We start from the raw sequence: 7,852 nt of genomic DNA on the forward strand, positions 1-7,852 counted from the left end.
ATGCTCGTCCTCGAGTAGGTAAATGATAAAAACAGAATTTTTGATGTGAAGTGCTACTTGGCATAATTTCAATGTAAATCTTCTTAATTGTGGTATGAATATTCAGATTCAAAAGATTCAAGACAAAAGTTCATGTTGACATAAAAATAATAATACTTCAAGCATACTAACAAAGAAATTATGTCTTCTCAAAATAACATGGCCAAAGAAAGCTATCCCTACAAAATCATATAGTCTGGCTATGCTCTATCTTCACCACACAAAGTATTTAAATCATGCACAACCCCGATGACAAGCCAAGCAATTGTTTCATACTTTTGACATTTTCAAAACTTTTTCGATCTTCACGCAATACATGAGCGTGAGCCATGGATATAGCACTATATGTGGAATAGAATGGTGGTTGTGGAGAAGACAAAAAGAGGGGAAGATAGTCTCACATCAACTAGGCGTATCAACGAGCTATGGAGATGCCCATCAATAGATATCAATGTGAGTGAGTAGGGATTGCCATGCAATGGATGCACTAGAGCTATAAGTATATGAAAGCTGAACAAAAGAAACTAAGTGGGTGTGCATCCAACTCGCTTGCTCACGAAGCCCTAGGGCATTTTGAGGAAGCCCATCATTGGAATATACAAGCCAAGTTCTATAATGAAAAATTCCCACTAGTATATGAAAGTGACAGAATGAGAGACTCTCTATCATGAAGATCATGGTGCTACTTTGAAGCACAAGTGTGGTAAAAGGATAGTAACATTGTCCCTTCTCTCTTTTTCTCTCATTTTTTTGTTTGGGCCTTTTTTATGGCCTCTTTATTTTCGTCCGAAGTCGCATCCCGACTTGTGGGGGAATCATAGTCTCCATCATCCTATCCTCACTTGGGACAATGCTCTAAAAATGATGATCATCACACTTTTTATTTTCCTTACAACTCAATACTTAGAACAAAATATGACTCTATATGAATGCCTCCGGCAATGTACCGGGATATGCAATGAATCAAGAGTGACATGTATGAAAGAATTATGAACGGTGGCTTTGCGACAAATACGATGTCAACTACATGATCATGCTAGCAATATGACAATGATGGAGCGTGTCATAATGAACGGAACGGTGGAAAGTTGCATGGCAATATATCTCGGAATGGCTATGGAAATAACATGATAGGTAGGTATGGTGGCTGTTTTGAGGAAGGTATTTGGTGGGTGTATGATACCGACGAAAAGTGCGCGGTATTAGAGAGGCTAGCAATGGTGGAAGGAAGGAAAGTGCGTATAATCCATGGACTCAACATTAGTCATAAAGAACTCATATACTTATTGCAAAAATCTAGAAGTTATCAAAGCAAAGTATTACGCGCATGATCCTAGCGGGATAGATTGGTAGGAAAAGACCATCGCTCGTCCCTGACCGCCACTCATAAGGAAGACAATCAATAAATAAATCATGCTTCGACTTCATCACATAACGGTTCATTATACGTGCATGCTACGGGAATCACAAACTTTAACACAAGCATTTCTCAAATTCACATCTACTCAACTAGCATGGCTCTAATATCACCATCCTCATATCTCAAAACAATTATCAAGCATCAATTTTTTCTTAGTATTCAACGCACTCAAAAGAAAGTTTTACAAATCTTGAATACCAAGCATATTATTATTAAGCAAATTGCCATGCTATTAAGACTCTCAAAATAATCTAAGTGAAGCTTGAGAGATCAATAGTTTCTATAAAACAAATCCACCACCATGCTCTAAAAGATCTAAGTGAAGCACTAGAGCAAAACTATAAAACTCAAAAGATATAAGTGAAGCACTAGAGTAAAACTATAGAGCTCAAAAGATATAAGTGAAGCACATAGAGTATTCTATCAAATTCCAAATTATGTATGGCTCTATTAAAAGGTGTGTACAGCAAGGATGATTGGGGTAGACTAACAATCAAAGACTCAAATCATAAAATACTCTCCAAGCAAAACACATATCATGTGGTGAATAAAAATATAGCTCCAAGTAAAGTTACCGATAGAAGTAGACGAAAGAGGGGATGCCTTCCGGGGCATCCCCAAGCTTTGGCTTTTAGGTGTCCTTAGATTATCTTGGGGGTGCCATGGGCATCCCCAAGCTTAGGCTCTTGCCACTCCTTGTTACATAATCCATCAAATCTTTACCCAAAACTTGAAAACTTCACAACACAAAACTTAAAGTAGAAAATCCCATGAGCTCCGTTAGCGAAAGAAAACAAAAGACCACTTCAAGGTACTGTAATGAACTCATTATTTATTTATATTGGTTTTAAACCTACTGTATTCCAACTTCTCTATGGTTTATAAACTATTTTACTAGCCATAGATTCATCAAAATAAGCAAACAACACACGAAAAACAGAATCTATCAAAAACAGAACAGTCTGTAGTAATCTGTAGCTAGCGCAAGATCTGAAACCGCAAAAATTCTAAAATAAATTGCTGGACGTGAATAATTTATCTATTAATCATCTTCAAAAAGAATTAACTAAATAGCACTCTCCAAATAAAAATGACAGCAGTTCTCGTGAGCGCTAAAGTTTCTGTTTTTTACAGCAAGTTCAACAAGACTTTCCCCAAGTCTTCCCAACGGTTCTACTTGGCACAAACACTAATTAAACACAAAAACACAACCAAAATAGAGGATAAATAATTTATTTATTACTAAACAGGAGCAAAAAGCAAGGAATAAAAATAAAATTGGGTTGCCTCCCAACAAGCGCTATCGTTTAACGCCCCTAGCTAGGCATATCAAGCAAGAATAGATCTAGGTATTGCCATCTTTGGTAGGCAATTCTTCAATGAGGCATCTATCTCCCTTAGGAATTTCTTTCTTTCTAGTGATTATCAAACTCTTAGGCACAAGATCGAAAAATTCATTTGTAGCAATTGGTTCCTTAATGATAGCAAAAGATTGGGATGAATACTTATAGATTTAAGATCCGCAGTTTCCTTACTAGATGATTCACCCTTATTTCTAGGAACATACATAAGCTTGGCAATTTTAGTAGGAGGACTTGGTGTATTCTTTACGGAAGAAAAAGCGGTTCCCAAGTTCGTAATGATACCCTCAAGTTTATCGATTCTAGTGGAATCTAGATTTATTTTCTCATTGACTATGGGTTTCTTTTCCTTAATATTTTTCAAAGTCATTCCTACCTTAGATCCATATTGGGTAATTTGATTGTGGATCTTTTTATCTAGATTTTCAATTAGTTCAATGGTAGCAACTTTATTTTCAATAATTTCAAGTCTTTGCATAACATGCTCCAAAGTTAACATAGTTCCATTAACCCAAAGAGGTGGTGAGCCAAATAAATCTAACATAGCATTATAAGAATCAAAAGTATGGCTACCCAAGAAATTCCCTCCGGTAATGTTATCAAGGATATATATATACCAAGGACCAGCACCTACATAAAAATTGCGGAGAAGAACTGAAGTAGATTGCTTCCTGGTAGATCTATTTTGAGCATTGCAAATTCTATACCAAGCATCTTTTAGATTTTCTCCCTCCCTTTGTTTAAAATTTAGAACTTCATTCTCGGGAGACAACGGAGAAGATATGAGACTAGCCATGACGACAAGCGAGCAAACAAAAGGCAAACGTGCAAAAGAGGCAAATAGAGAAAGAGAGGGAGGATAGAGAGAGAGAGAGGGTGAATAAAACGGCAAGGGTGAAGTGGGGGAGAGGAAAACGAGAGTCAAATGGCAAATAATGTAATGCGGGAGATAGGGATTGTGATGGGTACTTGGTATATTGACTTTTGCGCAGACTCCCCGGCAACGGCGCCAGAAATTCTTCTTGCTACCTCTTGAGCACTGTGTTGGATTTCCCCGAAGAGGAGAGGATGATGCAGCAAAGTAGCGTAAGTATTTCCCTCGGTGTTTGAGAACCAAGGTATCAATCTAGTAGGAGGCTATGCGCGAGTCCCTCGTACCTACACAAAAACAATACCTCAATGCAACCAACGCGCTTAGGGGTTGTCAATCCCTTCATGGTCACTTAAGAAAGTGAGATCTGATAGAGATGATATATAATATTTTTGGTATAGAGATGCAAAGTAAAAAGGAAAAGGGCAAAGTAAAAAAGCAAAGCAATAATAAAGTGATGGAGATTGATATGATGAGAAAGAGACCCGGGGGCCATAGGTTTCACTAGTGGCTTCTCTCAAGAGCATAAGTATTCTACGGTGGGTGAACAAAGTACTGTTGAGCAATTGACAGAACTGAGCATATTTATGAGAATATCTAGGTATGATCATGTATATAGGCATCACGTCTGAGACAAGTAGACTAACTCCTGCCTGCATCTAGTACTATTACTCCACTCATCGACCGCTATCCAGCATGCATCTAGAGTATTAAGTTAAAAACAGAGTAATGCCTTAAGCAAGATGACATGATGTAGAGGGATAGTTTCATGCAATATGGTAAAAAAACCATCTTGTTATCCTCGATGGCAACAATACAATACGTGCCTTGCTGCCCCTTCTGTCACTGGGAAAGGACACCGCAAGATCGAACTCAAAGCTAAGCACTTCTCCCATGGCAAGAAAAACCAATCTAGTAGGCCAAACCAAACTGATAATTCAAAGAGACTTGCAAAGATAACCAATCATACATAAAAGAATTCAGAGAAGACTCAAATATTATTCATAGATAGACTGGATCATAAACCCACAATTCATCGGTCTCAACAAACACACCGCAAAAAGAAGATTACATCGAATAGATCTCCACGAGAGAGGGGGAGAACATTGTATTGAGATCCAAAAAGAGAGAAGAAGCCATATAGCTACTAACTATGGACCCGTAGGTCTGAAGTAAACTACTCACACTTCATCGGAGGGGCTTGGATGATGATGTAGAAGCCCTCCGTGATCGATGCCCCCTCCGGCAGAGCTCTGGAACAGGCCCCAAGATGGGATCTCGTGGATACAGAAAGTTGCGGCGGTGGAATTAGGTTTTTGGCTCCGTATCTGATCGTTTGGGGTACGTAGGTATATATAGGAGGAAGGAGTACGTCGGTGGAGCTTCGAGGGGCCCACGAGGCAGGGGGCGCGCCCTCCACCCTCATGACCGCCTCGTGGCTTTCTTGACGGAGGGTCCAAGTCTCCTAGGTCTTATCTGATGAGAAAATCGTGTTCCCGAAGGTTTCATTCCGTTTGGACTCCGTTTGATATTCTGTTTCTCCGAAACACTGAAATAGGCAAAAAACAACAATTCTGGGCTGGGCCTCCGGTTAATAGGTTAGTCCCAAAAATAATATAAAAGTGGAAAATAAAGCCCAATATAGTCCAAAACAGTAGGTAATATAGCATGGAGCAATCAAAAATTATAAATACGTTGGAGACGTATCAGTCATCCCTTGCATATTATAGTTCATCATGAAGCCATTATAGCTTGGTGGCAGTGATTGAAGAACTCTATCAATGACACTATCATCAAGAAGATTAACTCCTAGCTGAGTCAAGTGGTTATGGTACCCAGACATTTTGAGTATGTGTTCACTGACAGAACTATTCTTCTCCATCTTGCAGCTATAGAACTTGTTGGAGACTTCATATCTCTCAACTCAGGAATTTGCTTTAAATATTAACTTCAACTCCTGGAACATCTCATATGATCCATGACATTCAAAACATCTTTGAAGTCCCCATTCTAAGTCGTAAAGCATGGCACACTAAACTATCGAGTAGTCATCAGCTTTAGTTTGCCAAACATTCATAACGTCCAGAGTTGCTCCTACAGCAGGCCTTGCACCTAGCAGTGCTTCAAGGACGTAATTCTTCTATGTAGCAATGAGGATAATCCACAAGTTACGAACCTAGTCCATGTAGTTTCTACCATCATCTTTCAACTTAGCTTTCTCTAGGAACGCATTCTTGAAACAGTAGCACGGGCCATTGATCTACAACAACATAGATATGCAAAAACTATCAGGACTAAGTTCATGATAAATTAAAGTTCAGGTAATCATATTACTTAAGAACTCCCACTTAGATAGACATCCCTCTAGTCATCTAAATGATCATGTGATCCATACCAACTAAACCATGTCCGATCATCACGTGAGATGGAGTAGGTTTCAATGGTGAACATCTCTATGTTGATCATATCTACTATATGATTCATGTTTGACCTTTCGGCCTTAGTGTTCCGAGGCCATATCTGCATATGCTAGGCTCGTCAAGTTTAACTCGAGTATTCTGTGCGTGTAATACTGTCTTGCACCCGTTGTATGTGAACGTAGAGCTTGTCACACCCGACCATCATGTGGTGTCTCGGCACGACGAACTATTACAATGGTGCATACTCAGGGAGAACACTTATACCTTGAAATTTTAGTGAGGGATCATCTTATAATGCTACCGTCGTACTAAGCAAAATAAGATGCATAAAAGATAAACATCACATGCAATCAAAATATGTGACATGATATGGCCATCATCATCTTGTGCCTTTGATCTCCATCTCTAAAGCACCGTTATGATCTCCATCGTCACAGGCTTGACACCTTGATCTCCATTGTAGCATCGTTTTCGTCTCGCCAACTAGTGCTTCTACAACTATCGATACCGCATAGTGATAAAGTAAAGCAATTACATGGCGATTGCATTTCATACAATAAAGCGACAGCCATAAGGCTCCTGCCAGTTGCCGATGACTTTTACAAAACATGATCATCTCATACAATAACTTATATCACATCATGTCTTGACCATATCACATCACAACATGCCCCGCAAAAACAAGTTAGACGTCCTCTACTTTGTTGTTGCAAGTTTTACGTGGCTGCTACGAGCTTCTAGCAAGAACCGTTCTTACCTACGCATCAAAACCACAACGATTTTTCGTCAAGTGTGTTGTTTTAACCTTCAACAAGGACTGGCCGTAGTCAAATTCAATTCAACTAAAGTTGGAGAAACGGACACCCGCCAGCCACATTTATGCAAAACAAGTTGCATGTCTGTCGGTGGAACCGGTCTCATGAACATGGTCATGTTAGGTTGGTCTGGGCCGCTTCATCCAACAATATCGCTGAATCAAAATAAGACGTTGGTGGTAAGTAGTATGACCATTATCGCCCACAACTCTTTGTGTTCTACTCGTGCTTATCATCTACGCATAGACCTGGCTCGGATGACACTGTTGGGGAATGTAGCATGCAATTTCAAAAAAAATCCTACAATCACGCAAGATCTATCTTGGAGATGCATAGCAACGAGAGGGGGAGAGTGTGTCCACATACCCACGTAGATCGAAAGCAGAAGCATTAGGTTAACGTGGTTGATGTAGTCGAACATCTTCACGATCCAACCGATCTAGTAAGGAACGTACAGCACCTCTGAGTTTAGCACACGTTCAGCTCGATGACGCCCCTCGAACTCTTGATTCAGCAGAGGGTTGAGGGAGAGTTTGTTGGGGAACGTAGTATTTCAAAAAAATCCTACGATCACACAAGATCTATCTAGGAGAAGCATAGTAATGAGCGGGGAGAGTGTGTCCATGTTCCCTCATAGACCGAAAGCGGAAGCGTTTAGTAATGCAGTTGATGTAGTCGAACGTCTTCGTGATCCAACCGATCCAAGCACCGAATCTACGGCACCTCTGAGTTTAGCACACATTCAGCTCGATGACGTCCCTCGAGCTCTTGATCCAGTTGAGGACGAGTGAGAGTTCCGTCAGCACGATGGCGTGGCGACGGTGATGATGAAGTTACTGGCGCAGGGCTTCACGTAAGCACTACGACGATATGACCGAGGTGTGTAACTTTGGAGGGGCACCACACACGGTTAAGAGAAACTTATG

The sequence above is a fragment of the Triticum dicoccoides genome, chromosome 5A (assembly GCF_002162155.2).
Source record: "Triticum dicoccoides isolate Atlit2015 ecotype Zavitan chromosome 5A, WEW_v2.0, whole genome shotgun sequence".
Taxonomy (NCBI): Eukaryota; Viridiplantae; Streptophyta; class Magnoliopsida; order Poales; family Poaceae; genus Triticum; species Triticum dicoccoides.